Source organism: Trachinotus anak, unplaced genomic scaffold (assembly GCF_046630095.1).
Source record: "Trachinotus anak isolate AG129_WGS33_773 ecotype Australia unplaced genomic scaffold, CSIRO_AGI_Tana_v1 ptg000032l, whole genome shotgun sequence".
Lineage (NCBI taxonomy): Eukaryota > Metazoa > Chordata > Actinopteri > Carangiformes > Carangidae > Trachinotus > Trachinotus anak.
The window spans coordinates 2,946,556-2,956,845 of record NW_027273883.1 but is presented as its reverse complement, the minus strand read 5'-3'; positions in this window follow the sequence as shown (position 1 = coordinate 2,956,845).

Below are 10,290 nucleotides of genomic sequence, written 5' to 3'. Positions count from 1 at the left end.
ACAGCTGCTGCTTAACCATTTTATGATTGCCGTTCTTTTATTGATTTTTCTTTTTCTGTTTCATTTAAGATATTATTTTTTGTATTACTTGCATTAGAATGAAATATGAAATGCATGAAACCAGTTTGTGTCTGAGGTCTGTCCTCTCTCTACTAATATATATTCATCATAGTTAGCTTTGTCCTTTTTTTTAACTTAAAACAGAAGTTCTATTATCTGTTATTTGTGCGTTTTTGAAATTCAGTTCAGTTTACCTTTTTCAGACCATATGTCCATTTAAAAACAAACAAGAAGAAAATATTATATTTATATATGCTGCATTTATATGAACTTGACTTTTAGTCCATTTGCTGGTGAGTATGCATGTTTTATTCAATTTAATTATTCATTCAGCATGTGAATAATTATGCAATTAAATAAATGCATTTTTAATTTTAACTTTTCCCAATTTTCTCACTTTCTGAAATGCCTCAGGTGCATTAATGTGGTTCAGTCAGTACCAGCTCATGTATATAGCATGCCCTGCACTCTTAAAGGTGCACAGCTAATAATCAAAACCCACAAAGTCTTGACAGAAATATACTGTCACAAACTGGGGCACACAGCCATGACTACAGACTAATACACACAACCAACTTAGGTAGGTGCATGAGGGAAGAAGTGTGTAAGCGCAATGTTGTACATGTGCACCGACACACACCAAACACCAACCAAAACCAAATGGGTACCTCAGGAGGGAGAGAGAACCAGAACTGAGCTTCAACATGCGTTTTAAAAGAAGCACAGGCACACGGGGCCCAGGTGCTGCCACCCTACTGATGACCCTCTGCCACACCCACCTCCAGTACCTGCAAAAAAAAGCAGCCATGAAAACCAAGCAACAAGTATGTAGGGTATAGAAGGTCGTCGCAACACTACGCTGTGGTTGAAAAGTCTTTTTTTGCTTTAAGCAGCAGCCATGATGAAAGCTGGTCCAATTCTCTAAATGATAAGGAAAGGAACTCTAATGCTTCCAATCTTACCTCCTTTAGCACGGGAAACACTGGACCCACAGACCCACATAACTGTAGAAACAACAGAGCATCATCATGATAACAAAATACTATAGACATAAATGTTGTTTCACTAGATCCTCCCCATGGTGAAACGCACAAAAAAAAATGATTTTCTTAACTTAGCAAATCGTCAAAACTTCATTTAGCCTACATATGTCTGACTATAATTTATTCTGGTCCCTTGCTCAGTTGCTTATTTTCATCTAAATTATATATATATAATATATATAATGCTTAATGCCTATTAATTATTATATATGATTATATTAATGTTTATTATTTTAATGGCTCAACTCTTTCTACTTGTATATTTCTTTCATCTTCTTATTTCAACATTTTAAACCTGCTGATTTGTGTTTGTGGTTGATAAATATATATTTTTTTTTTTTATCCACGTGTTTATAAATAAAGTTGGTTTAAAAAAAATACTGGCGCAACTGCATTTGGATTCTCTCTGTAGTACCTTTGTTATTTCCAATGTCCTAGGTCAAGGAAAAGTGGTTAGGAAAGGAGATTATTTTCACTTTTCGACCACAGCCTCAGATTTCTGGACCGTATACTTGAAGGTCCCAGAGCTCACTGAGAAATTCATTGTATGTGTGTATAATACATATTATTTGTTATGAAAGGGAACCTTGTGATATAAGCCTCTGAACTGGAGTCACAACCAAAGACCGTGTACACATGTCAGGTGCAGGTGTTTGATTCAACAACAGCAAACTACAGTGAACAATAACACAATCATGTGGGCTATAAGAGATAAAGTGTGCCCATAAGCACTGAATCCAACTGTGACATCTGCACAATATTTGTGTTTGCATGAGTATGTATGGGGTCTTCGACCATCAGCTCACTCACATTGGATCTTGACTTTGTCTTTGTCTTGGTCACGTGCCGAGGAGAAAATTATCAACGAATCCCGTCATAAACTGGCAGCAAAACAAAGTCATTCATGATTCCTGGCACTTAAATCTCTTTACATGGCCTGTCCGCTGTGCATCTGTGCCTTCCCGTTGATGCACACATGTGCCGCAATGTTTAAAGGATTAGTATTTATTCGAAATGGAGAGAGAGAAAACCCCACATATCACGCACACCAAATGAAAACTCGCTTCACAAACACAAGCTGTCGGCACACATTCATAATTTTTCCAGAGGTTGAGCTGTCACGTGCTGATCCGCCCCCAAGTTTGCTCTTTAGGGATTAGCAGTGGACATGAGGTTTTAAAGTGGTGCGGTGCTCTACGCCCCTGTCCTTTAATTCATATTTTTAGACGAGGGTTACACTGAAATTGCTGACACTAAAAATTAAATGAGGCTTAAGGCTTGTAGCTTAAGTGACACTCTCTTTATAGCAGCGCCAATATCTTAACCCTAAAGAATATCTGAGCACTCAGCATCAGCTGGACTCTCATTAGAGGAGGCAACAGCTGAGGCCTCAACACGGGTTTAAAAGCTAAAAGGTCTATTTGTGCTTGTATGCTTTGTTCTGTGGAAGAGCATTAGTGTGACCTTTGAAACCAGTTGATCGTCCATCACAGCTTCCATTCATAAAGACAAAGATTTACATCAGTGGGTTTATGGAGGTTTAATTGTCAGAAGCTTCAAGGCTTCAGAGCAGAGAATGTTTAATAGAAAGATAATAAAATGGGTGTGAAAAAAATGTACTGCTGACCTTTTCAACAGAACCTTTGCAAGAACAATATGGTCCTGCTCACAATTTTCACTGCTTGTTGCAGATTTTGAATGCACATTATTTAACAGGTCTGATAAAGAATAAATTGTAATTGATATTTTCCTCGGTTTAATTTCCAAAAACAGCCCTATTTGTTAAAAATAGCTTCCATTTCTACCTTGTCACCATCTTGGTTTGAGAGAAGGCGATGGCCATCATTTGTTTCCTCTGTCTCATTACACAAAAAACATTACAGGACTCCTGAAAAGAAATAATCCCCACATAATGATCGTTGGTATGAGTATAGGCAAGGCCTGTGGATGGCAGCAGGAGGACCAGATGTCACTGGCAGCCATTATAAAAAAGATGAGCACTTGAGAAGCCCCCCTCCTCCCTTTCACCCCCACCCCCAAAGCACTTCCAGTAGGCTCACCGCGCTGATGTACATGCTGGGTGGAAGCCAGTATTTCTTTGCTGATACAGACATTAAATTTAATATTATATCAGCCAGTCAGCATTCTGGCAGAAAGTTTGCCTACACTTTAATGGACGCAGCGGGCCGACCTATACCGTAAAGAAGCTCAGTGTTATTGGTTTCAGGGGAGAGTTTTAGTTTTCTTTGATGCTCTAAATTCAGACATAAAGAAAATTCAGGAGAAAACAGGGTATTTGTAGTACAATGGCCCTGTTAATAGCAACAACACTTAATTTAAATGTGTAGTGTAAAAAAGGAAACTGGAACCTGTTTTCTCTATTTAGCTCATTATATTAAAGGTCCCATATTTTACACTTTTGTTTTTTGTGTTTTATTTGAAGTGTTGATCTCCATCAGAAGATATATCTGTGGTTTTAAGAACCAAAAACCATCTCAGTGTAGTTTCACATCGCCTCTTTCAGGCTTCTCTCTGGAGCTCTAGTAACAACAGGTCAGTTAACTGTTTTCTGAGTGATCCTGCATCCTGCAAGGTTGAATAGTGGATCCAGGTGGACTTCACAGTATTAATATAGAACCTCCTTATAATCAAAAGACACATGGAAAGAGACAATAAATCTCATTTGTGATTGGGTTGAAAAAGATTAAGACAGAACAATGAAGTCCTGGTTCTTTTGACTGATTGGCATCAGCTGTTTGCAGCATGCTTCACAACCATTGGCTCATTCACAGCTGTGTGGCCACTAACCACCAATCATGTTCATGCAGGTGTGCACCGTGAACACTTATCACCGTTACTCTTTTGATTACACTGCTGCCAACACCGTTTGTGGCTGCAGCTCCCTCCACCGGCCCGACCCCTCTGTCGATTTAACCATGATTTATGTTCACTTATGTTTATTAAGTGGGATTAGCTGCCTCAGCAGAATCCTCACTGCTGCTTCTGTTCTTTGAGAGCTCCCTCAAACAGCACACGATCAATTAAATGACATCAGTGAACGCTGACATATTTTCACCTTTTAAACTTACAAGTTAGCAAACAGTTGCCTAGTTACACATCCAGCAGACACTGAGCAGCATTAGCATTCATTTGTGTGGTTACAGGCCTCCTGAGCTTTGTTTTGGTGTCAGATCTGTTTTGGTGTTGGGCAGATACATTGGGTTTATCTTTTATTTGCTTAAAACAGAAGGAAACAGGGTTGAAGACAGCTGTGAGTCCGACACACAGTGGATAAAACCTAAAAACAAATGGCTAAAAGAGGCTAAAAAACCCCAGCTCGAAATATTGATTAGTGTAGTTTTAAAGATCGTGTCTGTAGACGATAAGGAAGAATCCTATTCTCTAAATCAGTCATCAGTGCCTTCTTTGCACCATCAAATAAAGCAGAAATGACACTGAAAGTTACACCATTCTTCTATTTTCCCATGCTAACTCACAAACAGACAGGAAGACAGAGGAGGGCGATGAGAGGTAACCAACCCTGCAAATTATTCTCCTCACATGAATATGGACCCGATGGACGTCAGCTGTTTATTTTTGTCGAGCAAAGCAGCCACTTGCTGTTGAGAATCCGGTCACGTTTCTGCCTAATCAGGCAGAAACCGCTCGCTGCAAATTACACTAATTTAAAGGATCGGTGACTGAAGCAAATTAGGTTCATAGGTACATTTTAATATCAAGATATTGACATACACAGTACAGTTTCCATAATCATGGGGTTGTGGTGTGAATATATAAACAGCTCTTTATTGATCAGTAACTTGTCTCTCTCTATCGGTGCTGCTGTTATTTTCAGGATTTTGACAGGAGCTTGTTTTTGGGGCCAAAGGTTAAGCTTCATGATTCCTCCCCCGTAATTGGCTTCAGTTTCCAATCATTTGTTTCAGGTCGTGCTGACCCCTCCTGAAGAATCAAATCTAATTAAACACCTCAGTGTTTTGGGAGGACAGTGCCAAATCCAGACGGTTGCAGCTTCATTTGTAGATTTCCAGTTTACCTTCAGGCTACACCGTTCTTTTCATACACAGCGTTCGATTAGCTGTCTTCACGCTTTCTTTTCCTTTACTGCATCTAAAAAACTTCAAGGTGCAGAGTGGCTATCTCAAGATACATCACATTTCTTAAATCCTGGAAAGCTGCTTTCATTATTTTTATCTTTTGTGTTTAGTTGCTTGTGTGCAGGCTACTTCATGTCTGTGGACTTAAAAACCTTTTGCACCTGCCTCTGTATCGACTGTGGTCTCCCATCCTCTCGACCATCAAGAGCAGCCTCCTGTCTGGCAGATGCTCCACGGTCTGCTTCAGGGAAAAGAGGAAGTGTGAGGCTCTAATCAGAGAACCACAGGCGGATGAGGATTAATTAAAGTGGAACGTTAGGTTGAGCCCCAATCCAGCCTTGCCGACTGTGAGCTAAAACGCGGAAGCAAAGCATCCTGAAAATCTGCTTATGGTGTGAGAAAACAATCTGTGTCTTGTGGAGAGAATCCCTGATTGCATATACATTTTTAACACCCACAGAGTTGGCACATTCATTAAACCTTTGCTACCTTTGTTCTCAAGGTAAGAATTTGTTGTCACAGTGAAATAAACATCTCAGATTTTATCCTGGCAGATGTTACAATCCTGAACATTTAAAAATTCAACATGGTTACTACCTTATTTCACAACCTGACCACACAACTGTATGAAGACCACCTGGAAAACTGGGTCCCTATGTGTGAAAGCAAAGCAGACCAACCACAAGGCTGTGATATGTTATTTTAGCAGAAATTCAAAAGCTGAACTACTACATGCTGATAATGAGCTGTTTCCACAGAGATCTCCTGGTCTATTTTCCGTGATACATCAGAAAGTGAGAAGGTGTTAAACTTGTGTCCTATTCAGTGTATTTTAGCTGCATCCCAATTAAAAGTGAGTAAAAGGAGTGAAACACTGCACCCACACATAAACTATCCTCCTGTAATATTACAGTGCAAAATGCCTCTTTTTTTGTCTTTATTTATGAAATACAAGGTCCAGTTGCAGTCATGATGAATATTGCTCAAAAAGTCCATGTAACTGAATGCTTATAGGTTTTCTAACCAGAATTACTACTGAAGTAACTGAGCTACAGATGTGAAAGCACCCTGAGAGCCCAGAGCCCATTGATATTGGTTCCATTCAACGTTTTCAAGAGGTTACAGAAAAGGTCCAAATGGCTACCGCCTTTAACTTAAGGTGGATTTCCACAGCAAATTTCTTGCAAGGTGACCGGCAATCATGAAAACATTATGACCACCTCTTTTTAACTTCTGTAACATGTTTATTTCTGCTGTAAATTTGGACATTTTAACACAGGAGTCTATAGGGATTTACTCACACCTCAGGTGGCCATTCAAGCAACTGCAGGTTTTGGCACCTCTGTGCTGGCTTCATTTTTCAGCCTTAGAAGTTGCTGCTTGTATTCACCATGGTTTTCATGCGAAATGTGCACTGTTTGCAATAGTTAACTGTGATGTGAAGTCAATGAAAGCAGGAAAAGCTGCACATGTCAATTCTGTTAAAGCACTCAAAATGTATGTATGTTGTCATAATAGAGGTAATTTTGTTCAGCCAGAAAAGCCACAGTTTAACATAAATCTGGAAATAGCCCTATGAGCCGCAGCCAGTCTGAAATCACCCGAGGAAGCCTTATGTGGTAGAGGGGCAAAGTTGTGAATAGCATAGACCACAATGAGAGCAGAGAGATACAACATAGATGAGATGGTTTAAATTTTCTTTAGCTAAGATGATGAGGTGAGGCTGGCTGACAGTTGACTTCCTGGTTGAAGTTGCGCTGAAAGCTCAAATGAGTAGGAGTTTCAAATAAAACTTTTAAATTTTAATTTAAATTCTGTCCATGTCTGCACACAACCTCAGTTTTGGATGTTTGCTCTCACCTCTGCCTCTGTTTGCCTTTTTTTTTGTTGGTGTGCTCGTCTGTACCTGCCACTCATGAATGGAGCTCTGACAGGCACATGTGCTAAAATCCAGAGGGAAGGTCTCTTTGGATGGGTGACTTTGCATTTTAGGCTGGCATGCATTCACTGTGAAAATGTTTCTGCACCCGTTTACAACAGCTGAATGCTTGAATAGTTCGGCATAGTTCAGCAATGGCCTTTGAGGTATGTTTGCTCCCATTTGGTAGTTGTGTCGAGACTGAAAACCATTGCAGCTGTGGCAAAAAACCAATGGAGAAGGAAGACTTAAAAAAACAGACAGTGCACCAGATGACCTTCAATGCACCATGAAGCATTTTTAAATATTTTAACAACAACATTTTCACTGTCTCCTGTGATTTATTTGTAGAGGACACACACCAGTGCATCCATTCTGCTCTCTATTGGAGACCAGACAGCACATGTGCTTTTCAACAGCAGGTTTAGTCCACACACATGTACATTTAGTGTGTGTGCTCTCACCTTTATGCTTTTGAGGACAAAGAGTTAAGGTTAGAATAGAAACAAACTCCTATGAAAAAAAACAAGCCCTTAGGCTATCTCTGCAAGCAGTGTATCTAATCATGTACTTACTTTTGACAGCATTACCTTGGCCTCCAGTTCTACTGTACAGAACCTTGGAGTCATGTCATTTACCAAATAAATGAAACAAGTCTCTGGGACAGCCTTCTTCCACCTGCACAGTACTGCGAAAATTAGAAACATCCCACCTCAAAAAGATGGTGGAAAACTGCAGACTGGACCACTGTAATTCCTTATCAAGATAACCTAATAATTGCAAAACAAAGTGTGTGTCATGGTCATAGTGTGGTTACATAAACTGTATATAATGATTTATGCAATGGATGCATTCTATCTAATGACTATCAGGGGGCAATTACACTGGTTGCAAAAAAAGAAGTCTGATTGTATTGAAGTCTATGGGAAAATGTCCCTACTTTTTACTTGATTTATTAGCTCAGTTAACATTTTCCGACTGAGTTTATGGTCTCAATTGCTAGTTTCAAGTCTTCTGCAATACAATTCTTCTGGTTTCAAAAAAACAAGATGGTTAAAGTCAAATTACAAGCTCAATGCTCCAAAACAGAAGTTTACAAACCAATGGGTGACATCATGGTGGGTCGCCACATGGTCATAAAGTCCTAGCACACCATAGTGTCCTGACCTTTCTCGTGTGAACAGTTGAGTGCAACAGGCTGAAGACCCTCAAGGAGATACCATGTAAAAGTGTGCACCGTTATCCCTGCATGCACAGTTCATGGTGTCTGACCCTTCTCTGTGACAGCAGGTGTCCAGTGTCGAACAGTTGTAAACACTTCTACCCGTATACTTGGTTGGGGAACACTGCGTACCAACTCCTCACAACAAATTTGTGTGTGTGTGTGTGTGTATTTGTTTCTGTGTGCTATGTGATGTCCATGTGAATCAGATGACCCTTCAACCGGCAGTGTGGAGCGTCTCTGTTGTTCCAACCACAGAGAAAAGGTCAGTCCACCAGGGGGAAGCTGAACAAGACGGTGATGAGAAGGAGTCACTTTATTCTGGACAACTTTAATTTCCCAGCATGGTGATGCAGAACTGCACCTATAAACAACAGCTGTGCACTTTGTTTTTCACTCTTCAGTCTGAGCAGGCAGAGTCAGTCTGTGTAACCAAGATGATCCTGGTTTAACAGGATGACTGACCTGAACTGAACTGACAAGTCTGATGGATTCTCACCAGGACCATTAATGTTTTAAAAATGAGTTTATTCAGATTACATTTGCAGCCTCGTTAATAGACAGTGTGTGTATGAGTGTGTTTGTACATTAGTGTTAATGTGGATATGAGTGCGTATGAGAGAGAGGGGGAGGGCGGTATTCCTCGCCACTACTACAGGGTCGGGGCCCACTCATCTTTATCGTATCCAGCTGTTGTTCAATCCAGAGATTTGGCTGAACCATGCAGATCTGCCCGTCTCTCCCTCCAAGCTGTGATAGTAATGTACTGTCCTGGAAACAAGCCAGCACTCACTCAGTGTAGCGGATAAAAAACAGAAAGAAAAAAAAATCACAAATCCCCTTAGAGCTGACAGCTTGGGGATTTTGCCACCCATATTATTATTATTTGCATGTCTCCTGCACCCTGGATGTGAACAGTTACTTTGTTGACAAAAAGCTGTTTATGTGCACCAACCTGTTGGGATTGCAGCTAGGTTCTTAGTAAAGGAGTACGATATAATTTTTCTGTAGCCACTAACAATGGTGAAGGAAGCACCTTTGTCTTGCTGCATATATGTTTTGTATGAGTCAAAAATCATATAAAGGAAAATTCTGGTTTATTACCATTTTGTACCGAGGTTGGGTCACAGTGGCAGGAGCAAGTAGTCCACACTTCCCTCTATTCAGCAACGATTTCTAACGCATCGTTGGTGTACCACATGGTCTAGTACCAGTTGGATGAGCCTGGAAAACCTCCAGTGGGGAGGGGCCAGGAGGCATCCAATCAGATGTCCAAACCACCTCAACTGGCTGCTTTCAACATGAAGGAGCGGTGGCTGTACTCCAAACTGCCTCCGCATGTCCAAGCTTCTCACCCTGTCTCTAAGGCCTTGTTCAACCTGGTATTCACATCAGTCTTGAGTGATCTGATCACAAGTGGACAGCTCTAAGTACATGTGTGAATGCATCCAACATATATTTGAGATCCAATCACTCAGACCACATTCGGAGGTGATCTGGACCACATGTGGCCACATTCTTTTAGCAGTGTGAACGCAAATATGTCATGGACCATGCTCAAGGAGTGCCTACTCAGCTGACTAGTTGGTCTGACCACAGTTTCACAATGAACCCAAAAGGTCTCAACAGGGCCTGGGTCTTATTTTCGTAACTCTAGCCCATCATTTCTATTGCTCGTGATAACTATGCACTCAGCAAAGTAATTGCTGAGATCTGAGAGCACAGTGACAGCACTAAAAATAAGTGAAACAAGGAAAGAAACACGAGCTGTCAGACAATAAACCGGGCCACAAACATTCCCTGATTAATTTTGTGAGTATAGTATTATTAAAGAAGGATTGGTGACCAGAACTGCAAAAATAAGACCAAGTTGTATATATGAAACAAAATGATCCATTAATGAAGAGTTCTACTTTCAAATCCTGATTA